A 16,060-nucleotide genomic window follows, 5' to 3' on the forward strand; every position below is an offset into this window, starting at 1 on the left:
ACGTCAGGAGTGTTCTCAGGACTTCGCAACACTTATAGGGTCTACTCACAAGCAGTGCCCGCTCCATATTATCAAATACAGATTGGTTGTTATTTATTAAGAGTTATAAAATATTTTCTTACAAGCCAGAGATATATTATCAAGTACAGGAAAGGGAGGTTTGGCAATGCTTATTTCAATCAAACTCTTCTCAAAACCATGCTAGGAATCTATGGTCTTCACCTAACGTCTTAGTGGTTAGGCTTTTATCCAATGGCTTTTTTGATGTTTTATATGAAAATTGTTATAATAATATTTTTTATCGGAAACATTGTGATTTTAATGCTGATTTTTCTAATTTTGTTTCAGCTTGTAAACACAAAATATATTACTTGGTTTGGGATTTTAACATTCAAATCTGTGGGCTTTGCGATAAGTCGGTATTCAGTTTCCAAGCCATACATTTAGAGGACATGACCCACTTCCGGCACTCTCCATCTTGTGAGGCAGTGAATAATTTAATCTTAAAATATAACCTATTATTTGCTAGAGACTATGAGCCACAAGAGATCCCACATATCCCAACTGACAGGGAAGGTAGTAAAATGGATCGTGTCTTAGTTTCTACAAGTTGCTTTGCTACATTTTTTAATTATTCAGTTAATAGTAACTGCATTAGCAGTCATAGCCCTATAGGTATCACTCTGAATATTACTACACAGGCTCCTCACAATATAAAAAAGTCTGGACCAATTAGATTCTCCTCCAATAAAGGGAAAAGGGTAAGGTACGACAAAGTTAATCCTGACCTTTTCTTTCATGAATTAGTCACAAAAAAACCTCTCAGCTTTACTGGTTTGTCTAGATTCTGATGCTAATACATGTGTTATTATTGTATTACCAGGCTAATACATGTGTTATTAATGCATTACCAGGTAATTTGCAAGCGTTGTAAGCCTTGTTATGAAAATGAAAAATAATAATTATAAAATATGTATTAGATTTTAGAAAACATGATAATTTTTAAATGTATTTGTATGGTTATCAGGTACTTCCATTATTGTTTATGAAAGTGTGTTGTAGTACCTGTGAGTGACCATGTGTGGTTCTGAACTTACTTCAAGGTTTGGCTGGAGTACATTTACTACTGCTTTGTGCACTTTATCACTGTAATAACTTTAGAAGTGAAGTTTGTGAGCTTTACTTAATTATGTCATTTTGAATCCACTAAATTATCTGCCAAACCATCCAGTACCTCCACCCCTTCACATAGATGGTTCAATTCCGCATGCTCTGCAGCTCACAGAAATTTTAAAAATGTTTACACTCTAACCCTAGATCCCCATCACAGGTGACAACCACATGAAGGGAGTGCAAAACAATTGTCGCAGAAATAAAAAGCAGAAACAAGGGCCCAAACCAGGAATGACCTTGTGGATGCCGCTAGCTTAAAGGCTAACTCAAAGTTCTGGAAAGTTATTAACTGTCTCCTTTCCAGCGATTCACCCACATCGAATATATAGGAATTTAGGTCCTTTGGAAAATTGGAATAACGCTTTTCAGAGATCTTCTGCTCTGACCAGTGTGAGGAGAATCCAACCCACTGAGACAAAGGTCTTGAAATATTTTCAGAACGAACATGGGAGCTCTACAGGTTATGAATGCAATAAAAAAGAGTCCATCAAGCAAGGCCCAAGGATCCAAAAGGGTCTCTGTTAATATTTTGAAAGATACAATGTAATTTTGGGATTGCATGATTACTAATATATTGGAGAACAGCTGTGGTGAGCCCTAAACCAAACTCTAGAAAGAAGCAATAATAATCCCCATTTTAAAAAAAGGTAATCGGTCTCAACTCTCTTGTTATCTCCCCATTTCTCTTTAAGATTCATCTAGTCACTAAGATTCTTTGGAGTGTATTATGCTGTAACATGTTTCAAATGTTGAGTCCGGAGTCATCACTCTTTGCATTACCAGGTGAACTGCAAGTGTGGTAAAGCATGTTATGAAAATTAAAATTATATTTTATAAAATATTTATTAGATTTTAGAAAACACGATTATTTTCATATGTATTTCTATGGTTATCAGGTACCTCCATTATTTTCAAAGAATATGTGTTTTAGAGCCTGTGAGTGACTGTATGGAATCGTTGGCGGAAGAACACAATATCATATCATTAGTCCAGTTCAGCTTCTGCTCAGGAAATGACACAGTTCAACAATGTTTTTAATCTATATTTATTAACTGGTAAATATTAAAGTTCCATGAGAGGAGCTTTAACTTTAGCCTTTATGGACCTCTCCTGTGCATTTGACCTTCTGAACCGATCTCAACTATGGAATTTAATGGAGGATATGGAGGTAGAGAGGGAACTCCTAATTTTGATTAGGCAACTACACCAGCATACATCTGTGAAGGTGTGATTTGGCTCATGTGGGAGTGCAGCCCACCTATCCCCTCACGACGGGCTGTGAGGCAGGATGCATAAACGCACCATTTTTATTTTTATTATACATTAACACGTATGAGAGTTTTTATCGCCCAAGATGGGTAAACAGCATATACCGATACTGGTATATGCTGACGGCGGAGAGCTACTGAGGCCCAATTTCGTTTTTCCTCTAGTTTGGGGGGCCAAACCAGTTTGTGAACTGGTAGAGGTATATAAAAGCAAATCTGTATCAGTTTGGCTTTGCAAACTCCTAACTATCCCGTGCAGTACAGCTACCTTTAGTGACCATTCAGACTTAGGCCTAACATATATCGCTGACATGGTGGCCTTGGTACACTTGTTGCTATTGATAAACATATGGTGCAGGCCAGAGGCTGGTTTAGTCTGCTTTTGACTGACTGTTTTGCCCTAGATAACAAGGATTGTATTCCCTGGATAGACTGTGTAAAACAAACTTTTGTTAAATTGGGCATACCTGAGCTTTTCCAGAACCCTGATAGTATTGGCGCTAATTCAGAGGAACTTGTTAAAACACTTTACCATCAGTACAAGCATATCAAGAAGGCACAATCTATAAAATCTGTTTCTAGTTATTTACCTGTTTTCTTGAATTTGGGGATCTAACCTTTACTTGATTTTTATATCAAACCCCAACCAGAGATATTAGCTCACTCGACCATGTCTGGGCTTTGTACATTATGAGGTAGCATGTTTCATTCAGAGATCGTGGTCAAACACTCTCCCAAAATGCCCTTGTGTATATGATGTTAGATCAAAGCACTGTGCACTTTATATTGTTCTACCTTTAATGCGTTGCACCCCGAGAAATCCTTTTTAGTCCCCATATTACACACCCTAAACTTTAGGCAGCATCAGCTGGCAATGACTCATTTAAGGCTTTTATGTTCCCTACTTTTCTTTCACTCTATTATTAACTTTATTAGATTGGCTATTAGCATTGGGAAGCGCTACGGAGATTCATAATTGCTGTCTGTATTATAAGATGTTTTACGGTGGCTATTGTGAATTGTTTATTTAATGGATGCATTTATTGATTTCTCTTTTATGGCGTATTGCCAAATAAAGATCTACTGATTGACTGACTGACAATTGTACATAGTTATTATTTAATTATAGAATATGTGTATAAACGATTTTGTTTTTAAACAATGTAGCAATACCTTTTAATAAACAATAATTAGTTTTCATTTTAATACTTTTCATTTAATATATTTCCATTAAGTACAGTTTTGATTTAAAATTAAGTTAGTAATGATGTGATATTTGTTCATTGTGTTCAATATTTAAAGAAAATAAATTAAATTAATTTACATTTATAGTTAACATGAAAGTATTTTATATGTATTTTCAAGTTAAAACTTTTTTTAAATGTCCCCTATACTTTACCATAGGGAGACTCAGCGATCACCAGCACTCCTCCTGTATGCTCAAGACACATCAATCACAATCCCAAAAGTGGGTTGAAAATGGCTTGTGTGTGTATATGTGCCCTATTGTACCTCTTGTGAGGCTGTGTGGTTGTATGTCTATAGGGAGTGCAGAAAAAAGATTGTGCGACCGACCATAACCCACATCACCTGCAACAAACATATGCATTTCTTAAAAGGGGTTTCTATAATAAATGTAATACATGTGTGTAAATAGGGTCATGGTAATATGTGTCAATTGTTTTGTATTGAGTTTTGGGCTAGAATGTTTGACATGCCATCCACCAGATGGACCTGTAACCCCATTGTGAGATGTTCTTACTTACTAATGAGCCACAAGTAAACCAACCAATGTGCAAGGAGTGAATGAATGAAGATTTAGCTGTCATATTTACTGCCAGGAAAGGCAATGTACACATCAGTGAAGCTGCTCCTGACATCCCAGGCAACTTGTACTTGATTTGAGATGTTTGATGTGGAAAAGGTGGAAAAGGTGTACTTTCTGAGGAGATGGCTGAAGAGCCATGCAGGTGCAATCAATGGTCCAAACTACACAAGGAATGGGGGCAAAAGCATAAAATGTACCTGCCAGCCCTTAACTTTCTGCCAATGACTGTGGAATGTTAATAAACTGTTACATCTCAGTACCCGACGCATGCATCAAATTTGACAGGCATGCAAGAAGTCTATGATCTCAGAGCTGACCCTCTCAAGAGATAAGGTGGCTATGAAATGGAGTGCAGCGAGTGTTTTGACAGGGACACGGATAGCCTGGGAGAGGCTGAAGGTGAATCAAGTTCCTGCTCCCAGTCTGAAACCATGTCTAGTAACACTTCTGACAAGAAGCTGTATCTATCAATGACTGCTGCTCTGGACATCCAAAAGCTGTTGGTTCTTGCCTACAAACTCCTCTTTGTCCTCCTTAAATAATTCCTCCGCAATTTAGGGGTAAAGCAAAAACACATTACTGACATAGTGAAGACAGATAACATTGTTTGGTGTGTGAGTTACTTTATTATGTAGTCATCCTCTATCTGACTGGTTGATGTTGTAACATGTTTCAAATGTTGAGTCCAGAGTCATCACTCTTTGCATTAGCAGGTGAGTTGCAAGTGTGGTAAGGCTTGTTATGAAAATGAAAATTATATTTAATAAAATATTTATTAGATTTTAGAAAACAGGATAATTTTCATATGTATTTCTATGGTTATCAGGTACCGCCATTATTTTCCATGAATATGTGTTTTAGCGCCTGTGATTGACCATGTGTGGTTCTGAACTTACTCCAAGATTTGGCTGGAGTACATTTACTACTGCTTTGTGCACATTCTCACTGTAATACATTTAGAAATGAAGTTTGTGGATAGCAATTGTCTTACTACTTTGTGGGTACGTTCTTTTTATTTGTTGCCCCTCCCTAAGCCCCTCCTTTCCCCTATACAAACTCTTCCCATTTAGTACATATTCCACATTTTCCAGCCATTCCCCTTCGTCCATCCCACATTTATCTCCAAAACGTATATATGAATTAGAAGAGAGCTCCATACACATGGGGGAGATTTCAGAATAGAAAAGTTAAAAGAGGCAAAGATGTCTGTACGAACATCATTTTGTAATACTTGAGTGGCACCTTTGTAGAATTACTAAATATGCTGCAAAGTGCAGTTTGTGAAAAATGTCCTCCTCTAGGCTTCAAACCCACTACCATGTCCTGGAGAACACATTAGCTGTGTGCCAAGCTACGAAGAGAATTATTTAGTTCTTATAGGAGATTCATAAAAATGTTTTTTCAAGGAGTCCGCCACCTGCATCTGAATGTAGTCTTGTTGCCCAGTGTGCGATTGTGCAGCACATTTCTCTTCCATTTAAATGGAATAATGAGAGAGAACATAACTTCTAATATTGTTTATTGAAGTCACCGCTCTTCAAGGAGAAAAATACTTACACTATTATTACTTATATGATCTGGTCGGGCCACATCCATATATCTCACTAACTTCCTTTCTTTTCAACCTGCTCATCTCAGAATGCATCTAAAACCAAATTGGGACCCGACTAAAGGATTAGCTGACCCTCTGCCATGCCATGTCCCTCCTAAAGGCAATAGAAACTATGGGCTTTAGTCACATAGGAAATGTTGGTTGTAAACATAGCTTATGACTGAATTTACCTTTTTTATCCTGGCCATGCATTTACAAATGGATTCCTGATAAGCATTAACTCACTTACCAGGCAGGAGATCGTCATCTGTACATTTCATACTTTTTTGTGATTAAGGCCCTACAATCTCAATAGACTTGGATGCTGCTTCCAGTAATGATAATCTGATTTTAGGAAACATCTAAGAGATGCTGATCTTTCCAAACATTCTTGTTTAAAATAGGAATTTTTCTGGAAAGAGAGAAAATTCACACTTTGAACCCATTATTTGGTCTACAAGTTCCTGAAAGGTTGATACACTCTGCACTCAATCTAGTTTTAGAAACACACCTCTAGAGTTGATGGACATATTTATTTATTTGTTTTTTATCACATTTCTGTAGCATGATGTGACCCATAGGGCGACACAGCACTTTAAAATAGGCCTTTTACCAGGTACAAGTTGCTACAGAAAGATTAGATTGTTTTAAAGCAAAATAGGGAGAAACGGGTAGACTCTCCTTTCTAAAAATTTTACAGGTTACATGTATGTGTGTGAATAATGTTTATACATAAATAGAAACAGGGCAGCACATTATGAACAAAATGTAAAAGAATGTAGAAAGCTATCACCAGTGCTCTTCAAGTCAACTTTATTTCGCATTTGGAAAAATGCATAAAAGTACATGAAAAGAAAAACATACAGTAATATACAACCACTAAAAGACATCATCACAAACAAGAACGTTTGACTGCAGTGGTTCAATTCATTTAAAACTCATTTATGACACATGGCAAATATATAGTTAAAAAAATTTGTTTTAAACGTTCTGTAGGCATAAAAAACAGCCTTGGCAAATACAGTTATACTAATCTAATATTAATAAATAATAGGCAAATCGCTGGGATGGAGATACCAGCAAGGAGTTCAATTAAGTTGCAGATGTACTTAATGAGTTACATTTATCAAAAAAACAATCTCCTAAAACGTAGGCCTTATGGAATAATATTCAACTTTTTAATCTTTAAAACAGCTAAAAGGTAAGACACAATTGTAAAACATACATATGGAGTGTCCAGGGATCGCGAGACTATCAGAGTCTGATTATGTGATCGCAAATTACATTTTCTCAGTAGATGTATAATAAATATTTGCCATTTAGCTTTAAAGAATGAGCAGAAAAATAAGAGATGCGAGATAGATTGGTTCGAGATACCATTACAAAGACATAAAGACAGGTGGTTTATCGAGTAGGCTGGTGCTTGATACCCAGCTATTAGTGGGATATAATTCAGTCTAAAACGCGTCAGTATAAATCAGTGTTGAGTGTTTGTAACAAAAGAGAGATATGATAAATGCTCAGTTGCCATGGTTGGTAAAGCTTGGTAGATGATAACTGAAGTTTTGGTTTGGTTTTTAAGCCATCTTTCTTGGGTGCGTTTTGCAATAAAAAGTTATTTTACCCTAGATTTAGGGAAAGACATACAGTGAGCCGGTGAATCAAACAAGATCTCTAAATCCAGCTTGTGCAAAGATTGTTCTACTTAGGCCAGCCAATTTATTGATAAGGCTTGGTCCAAGAATAAAATATCCTTTAGCACAGTTTGTTTTAAAAGGGCCGTTCCCTTTTCCATATCGATAGCCACGCCATAAGCGGTGCCAATTTTGTGGAATCAATTATGAATGGAAAAACTAATTTCTTGCAGACTAGAATGTTTGGGCATGAACTAGGGATTGCCAGTATTTTTTTTTAATTATCCTCTATAACTTGGAGGAAGTTAACTTGAGCAATTGCCCAAATAGCGGCGGCATAAGTCGCTATAGATAGCGTTTTTGCTGAGTATATTTCCAACTAATGGGCAGACTGTTATTAAATAGGCTGGAGGATTGGGCGAGGGAGAATAATGTACTTGCGGAAGCTCATTATGGTTTTAGGAAGGGATCTATGATATAATATCGACAGACAGAATATCTACATACAAAAATATCGACACAAAAATATCGAAATCAAAAATATCGGAGTCATATCTTCATAAAGGTAAGTACAAAAATATCAAAAAATTAATATCGTAGTACAAAAATATCGAAATTAAAAATATCGTTTTTTTAAATGTATAAAAAATTTATGTAAAAATAATTTTAAAATACATATAATTTTACAAATATTAAATAAAAACATTAAAACATAATTAAAAAATTAAAACTAATACATATACATTTAAAATAAAGTAAAAATGTAATAATTTAATGTCATTTTATTTTTTTTAATTTCATTTAATAGATTTAATTTAAATATAAATTTATTTTATTTTTACCCTGTACGCCTGTACCCCAAAAACCCAAAACTGACCCTGAACCCTAAAAATACCCCTTTACCCAAAAACCCAAAACTGACCCTGAACCCTAAAAATACCCCTTTACCCAAAAACTGAAAACTGACCCTGAACCCAAAAAATACCCCTTTATCCAAGAACTAAAAACTGACCCTGAACCCTAAAAATACCCCTTTACCCAAAAACTGAAAACTGACCCTGAACCCAAAAAATACCCCTTTACCCAAAAACCCAAAACTGACCCTGAACCCTAAAAATACCCCTTTACCCAAAAACTGAAAGCTGACCCTGAACCCAAAAAATACCCCTTTATCCAAGAACTAAAAACTGACCCTGAACCCTAAAAATACCCCTTTACCCAAAAACTGAAAACTGACCCTGAACCCAAAAAATACCCCTTTACCCAAAAACTGAAAACTGACCCTGAACCCTAAAAATACCCCTTTACCCAAAAACTGAAAACTGACCCTGAACACTAAAAATACCCTTTTACCCAAAAACTGAAAACTGACCCTGAACCCTGAAAATACCCCTTAAAAAAACGAAAACATATAAAATTTAACATATTATTATATACTTACCTATACTTACGTTGTAATGGTATGCGTTGTAAAGGTACCTGCGTTGTAAAAACATGCGTTGTAAACACATGCATTGTAATGTTTTTTGCGTAGTAAAAATTTCGTTGTAATGGTAGTGCGTTGTAAAAGTTGCGTTGTAAAGGTTGTTTCCCCGGTGGATAGCGTAGGGGTAAAATTTACTATTCACACTCCAGAGGGTGCAACAGTAGGGAAAGCGTTGGATAGCATGGGGGTAAAAATTAATTCCCACACTACTCCCACTTTAACACACAACACACTACACATATAAAAAAGACAATTAATATAAATTGCAATTAATCAATTAATAACAATTAATATTACTAAATTGATGTAATTATAAATGAACTAAATAACACATATTAATTACTAATTAATTAACAATAAATACCAAAGAAAATTACAATCTCTTTAAATAATTACATTTAATTATATCACACCCTATCCCCCTATAAACACACAACCCACTACACAGAAATAAATCATATCATGTATTCACTTAATAAATATTAATTACCAATTAATTATTATTTAACAATAACAAAAAATTAAATATATTAGCAAATTAACTCTAAATAATTTAATTACATAGTTAATATTATTTAATTACCAATTAATTATTAATTAACAATAACAACACATTAAATATATTAGCACATGAACTCTAAATAATTTAATTACATAATTAATATTATTTAATTATCAATTAATTATTAATTAACAATAACAATAAAGTAAATATATAAGCACATTAGCTGTAAATAATTTAATTTACTAATTAATATTATTGTTTCCCAATTAATTAATTAACAATAACAAAAAATTATATATAAAAAAATTACTCTAATTAATGTAATTAACTAATTAATATTAATTAATTACCAATTAATTATTAATTAAAAATGTGTACAAAATATATTAATTAATTAACTAATTAATATTAATTAATTACCAATTAAGTATTAATTTAAAATATTTACAAACATATATTAATTAATTAATTATTATTATTAAATTACTTCCCACCCTATTCCCCTATAAACCCACAACCCGCTCTGATACTAAAACGCAAAATGTAAACAAATTTACAAATTTTCAAACATACATTACAAAACATGTTTAACAAACATATAAACAACACATTAAAATACATAACACTAAACAAAATTTCGATATTAGTAAAATTCGATATTAGTAACATACATACCTTAAAAAAACGATATTCTGTCTGTCGATATTTTGGACATCGATATTCTTTACTATCGAAATTAAAACATCGATATTATTGTATATCGATATTTTAAGTTCGATATTTTGTCTCACTACCACCCCAGGAAGGGGAGCGGGACAACAGACCAATGCCTCAATGTCAATCACTGGGTTTGTAATGTTGTTATTATAGAAGTTTATTATCAATAGATCTGCACCTGTCCTGCCTCTTATCACAACAATATGAAAGTAAACAGAACTATTAAAAAAGTAGTCTTCTTGAGAGGGATAGTATTTGCAATGAGTGTTAGTAAACCCCCCTTTGCTCTGCCATGATTCGATGGAATTGATGGAGTAAAAAAAGAGCGATAGCCATTTAAGAAGACCAGGTTCTGTTCCCAGGTTTCCTGCAAGCGGATGATTCCTGCATGACATAATTCACTTTCCCATGCAGGATTGCCTTTTTTACTACTGAAACCGACTATGTTCCAAGAGAAGAGTGAAATTGCCCCTTGCTCAAGCTGTGGCAGAGATTTGTGGCCAATCGCTACCACATCAGGGGGATTAGGACTCATATTAGCTGAGCCACAACTACTATCATAACCCATGGGGCCTGCATGCACTCTGTGGGTGCTAAACTCCTCTATACTGCACATATGTAATATATCAGAGCAGGGAGAAAGTCAAACACAAGTATCCAAATCCCCCAGCAAGGAAAATCTACTAGCTAAAGGTATTTTATAAGTGATGTGTTGTGAGGTGGAAGGTAAACACATTTGTGCAATAGGTCGCAATCTTTGTGTATTGTTGTTATGCATAAGAGGGGGCTTATAAAAAAAGCCCAGAGGGACTGTAAACATCTAAGATTTTGAAGAAGGTGCAGTCGGCAATTGCGTAAAACAAATCCTCCAGCAACCAACAATTATCAAAATTGAGGACAATACAATCATTTTCTATTGTTTTTATTTCTGGCCCTACCCACAGGATTCTTCTAGCCATGATCATATCCTTTTGTATTAAGTGACCCATAATGGCGGCTTATGACAGCCAATAGCGGGCCTTGGCCAACATTTGGACCATTGTTTCAAATTGTTGTGGCCTAAGTAATGTGACATTGACCAAGATCGGGGGTATGCCGCGGGGGGTAAATGTAGGGTTGATGGTTTGTTACTCTTCTTGCTGTAGGGGAGGAATTTGTTATTTATATTGTTTTTAGGGACTAGGCATTCCCTCAATGCATTTTCAGCCATGCCCACCTGTTGCATGCTACTATTGAAACTGGTGCGTGCTGAGGTTGGTAGGGCCGTGTTTCGTGGATTCCCTGGTTTCTTTGGCTGATTCTCATCAATGCCTTGGGGTTTGCAGCTGGGGCCTTATGTTGCCCCTGATGTGAATTGTGGGTAATAGTTCCTTCACATACATTTACATAGGTGGAAGCTGCCAAATTCCCCCCACCCGGCTGGAGCACAGAATGTAGCTGTGGATTATTAGCTACTAGATTGGTGAGAGTACGATTGATAGCGTCCAGTCGTGAAATGATTGGTCTAATAGCTTTCTGAAGTTTGCTTCAATTACTTGCCAGTTCATAATCAAAGAAGCATCCTTCTGTTGCGTAGGGAGAGTGGGTACGATACTCTGGGCAGGATTTTCCTCTCTAACTTTCTTGACAACAGTGGTGGGAGGTGGTTTAGATGGGCCTCTTTTCCTTTTTGTGTTGGGAACAGTTACCTTAGGCGGTAACTGAGCCGAATTTGAACACAACAATGCAGGCAAAGCTAATTGTGGATGCTCTTTAAGAACTGGCTCAATGTCTGGTGTGGGTTTAATGACCCGGGTAGGTGATGCTAAGAAATGAGAACAGTGGCCCCCAGTTCCCATAGACAGCCTCCTTTCTGTTATAGCAATGTCTTTATCCAAGGCAGTTGTAGCTTTAGCCAAGAAAGTATCTAGAGATGTGATTGTTACCTCCTCCGTCACTGTCTTGGGCACCTTTCTCCTTCCCATTCTGATGATGATTAGTAGATTGGTAAAGACGTTAAAGGGTTGACCCAGCCTCCCCTGGGCTCCGATGGGTGTGGACCGGCCCGCCCTTGGCCTGGTGTTAGCCCGGGCTCGTCCTGTGCCACGGTAGCGTTGTGCAATTTTAAGCTCGAGTCATCAGCAGGGGAGGCTGTGAGTTGGAGTTGGAGTCTCCCCAGCGGTGATAATTGTGCCACAGCTTTCCCCAGAGTCAAGTTGCAGGTGGCTTCCACCATCAAAATTGGTCAGTCAGAAAGAAATCCGGAGGGGCAATTCCAATGTGGATGGAACGGCTCTGCCCGATGGTCGGAGCCATTCCCAACTGCATCAGAAATGGGCCCTAAGAGTAAAAACATATATTGTGTGAAATAATGAAGGAAAGATTTAACCTTGCTTACAGCAGAATGACTTCAACATCAAAGTTAACTGGCATTGTCAAGGAGGGTAAAGTGTCATTGGATTAAAAGGCCATTCATTTCTAGTAAAGTTTCATGACAAAATAATGGCCTAACGCCTGCGGTATTAAATTCCAAACTCACTGAAAAGCTTTGCTTAAGAGTCTTTAATTATATTGATGGTATTTTCAGAAGTAGGGTGACTGCTCTCCCCATTACCCAACTGGCCTAGAGAAGTCATTTACAGATCCCAGATTTGAAAACCCTGTCTAGTATCTCCCTCACTCTTGAAGCCTCAGGTAAAGGATGCATTGAATTCCAGAATGTTCTCATAATGAAAATAGAGAAAATCTAAGTTCTTGTCCATCTTATGGATTTCCATATCCCTCAATGTTATCCCCTCCTCCCCCTCTTCTTCCTGTCCTTCTCAATACAAGAAATGTGTCCACAAAGCCAACACCATCTTGACAATCAATCCCTCAATCTTCCCTGTAAACTTCTGTACCTCAGGTCCTCAATCAGATTATCTCAACTTTAAGTTCAGTACTGAAATACTCCTGTATCCTCTGCTTCTCCAATCTTTCCTTTCCCCTAAAAAAAGCCAGGAAACAATCTCCTTTAAAGAAACACTTCCCTGATTCAATAAACTCTGCTAAATGAATTTTGAAAATCTTTAACTATACTGCCAGTTCTTTTTCAAATATTCCTTGATGATATTTCCATTAGGGTTCATTTCAATATGGATTTCACAATATTCTCAACAACTAAACCACTATGTTAAATGTAGTCCACAACTTCTGGTGACATATGCCTTCTAATGATTGTTCCCCCACTAAAACCTCCTAGTTCTGCTTGAAGCCCTCAAAAAATAGAGCCCTTTTACTCTGTGTACAGTCAACATGCACTTCCATTCCGTGGTTTGATTCCTTCCTTTTGAACCGTTCTATTCAAGGTGCAAAACAAAATCCTTGGCTAGTCCAGCAGTTGTTTTTGGTGAGTCTCACAGGTTTCAAAACTCTTGCCTGCACTGTTTAATTCTCACTTACAGCCATTAGGAGATACCATCAGGTCCTGTAGGGCAGGCTTACATGAATACAATCACCAGTACTCAAAACAGTGTAGCCCTATAGGAATAGAGTGACTAGAGGACCCACTAATCCCGCAAATACATACTCTCCTTTTATAATAAAAATGTCCGCTATAAAAAGTTAAGAGCTTTGGTACTGAATTAATCCTTTAGTATCATTTGAGGCTTATTTCAACAGTGTTTGCTCCTCTCTAAACTTCACAATAGGTTCCATTTGCAATTTAAAAAAAACTTATTTTTCCAGATGATGACAGAACTCTCATACAGTCCCTAATTGCCACCAAACTCGATTACTGCAACTCCCTTGTGAAATCAACAAATGCCTGAATCAAAAAGTCTAAGCCTTCCTGGAGGCACAAATTTATTCATTTAAAACACAAACAGGTAGCGTAGAGATAAACACAGTTTTCACAGCTTTGTCTATATTAAGGCTACCTTCAATAAGGGCCAGTGTTTATATTTTTCAATAATTTCCCAGTAAACCACTGAACAATTTTTAATCAGGTATTCTACTCTGATTAAAGCAGTTAGCACAGTTCAATTTTCCGTAAAGTAACCTCAAGACATCATGGCTTTAAACATCCATTAAAGCTCGTCAGAACTAAATCTTGCTAGGTGGTGTTGATTTTGAATGCTGCAGAAGAAACCAAATGGTAACATTTCCAGTGAACTGTTGATGTAATCTTCATATGTTTCATATGTAGATTTTTCCTATTGAATTTCATGTATTCAAGTGTCTTTTTTCAATTACAAATGCATATCACTGTTTAATATTTGTTTCATTACATGTTACAAATTCAGTTTGCACAAATACATAGTTCAGTATTTGTTACAGGATGATCATATAGCTTGGTTTATAAGCATGATTGTTTGACATTGTGAGAAATGTGAATATTAGTTGGGGGGTGAGAACCCATTTCAAATAATAATTACAATCCTTGTCAGAGTGAATCATGTAAGTCTTTAAAAATCCTTTTCTTAACCTTCTGACACTTTGCACAACACAGTGAGGCTTAACTTAGAGGTAATGTGTAGGTATTTATGCAGTACTCAAACAGTAATAAAGTGAAAACACAACACAAGACAAATCCCAAATCAATTTAGAAAAAAATATAGAAAATTGTAATGAATTAAATGAAAGCCAAAAACAAAAGTATTCAATAGAAGAACTGGAGTAATGAATTTTTAAAGTCTAAGGTTCAATCGACTGGCACATAGTTAAACATTAAGACCGACTGCAATAAATTAGGTCGGATACAGGGACCAGGTTCGTCCTGTTGGAAAACGTTACCTTCGAACTGAGTCTCTGGAATTGAGGTCAAAAATCCTCAGTAGGGTAAAGAAGCAGGCTGTGTCTGAAGAGAGCTTGTGTCATCAGATATCCACTGGGCAAGGTCTAGGTGAATCTGTTGGCTTTTGGCAGGAAAGCTCTGAGTGTGTGAAATTTGAATTTTACCCCCAAAATATATCCTCCTTTGCCCGCCCGATACTTTTCACACCTTTGTCTGATGACTCTTTCTGCATTCAGTTCTAGTTACATTTTTAAAGCTCAGATTCTTTCAGCAGGGCAAGGCTACAGGCTGTAGCTGAAAAGGGCGATGTTAGCCTGTACTCCTTCTATGAGAGGTGCTCCTGGGTCGAATTTGGTGCTGCAGGGAAAAAAGCTGTTGAAGCAACCTGAAACTTTGGCCCAGAATCATGCATCTTTGTCGGATCTGCTTGGCAGGTTGGTCCGGGCCTCTCCTCTTTTCTCAGAGAAAAAGTGCCAAGGTTGAGGACACTTCAGGAAGAGCACACTTTGACACCAGCCATGGGTCCTGGACCTTGAGGACAGCACTTGAGGATCGAGACTCACTCCGGCAGAGACCAGAAGCAGGGTCCTAGGCAGGACCCGTTAGAAATGGTCAGTTGGGAATGTAGGAAAGTGGCCTCTTAGAGTTTATTGTGTTCCTGTAGCCCAAACAGCAAGCCAGGCACCTGACACTTGGAGTCACTTCTGGGGTCATGGGTCCAAGGCAAGCAGGTCCACTCTCACTTCAGGTCCTTCAGACAGCAGTGCAGTTCTTCCAATTCTCCACAGGTCCATGAGTATTCTGACTAGTGTACTGGGGATGCCAGATTAATGCTCAGTGCCACAATGTGGATAGGGGAAACTCCTTTGCACTCCTTAACCAATGGGGTAAACTTTCCCAGGGATGGCCATGACCACTTTGCAACTCTTTATGCGTGTTTTACTGAAAGCTAGCCCACGGTACCCCTATTTAGCTAAAACCAAAATAGTGGAACCCTTCTCCCCCTATTCAGACCTCCCTGTGCCCACCCAGAATGTGTGACTATTGTAATGAGTAAACACTCACTTGCGGTCAGTCCAAACCAGTTCTAAGGCAGATCGCCCTT

Source organism: Lissotriton helveticus, chromosome 5_1 (genome assembly GCF_964261635.1).
Source record: "Lissotriton helveticus chromosome 5_1, aLisHel1.1, whole genome shotgun sequence".
NCBI lineage: Eukaryota > Metazoa > Chordata > Amphibia > Caudata > Salamandridae > Lissotriton > Lissotriton helveticus.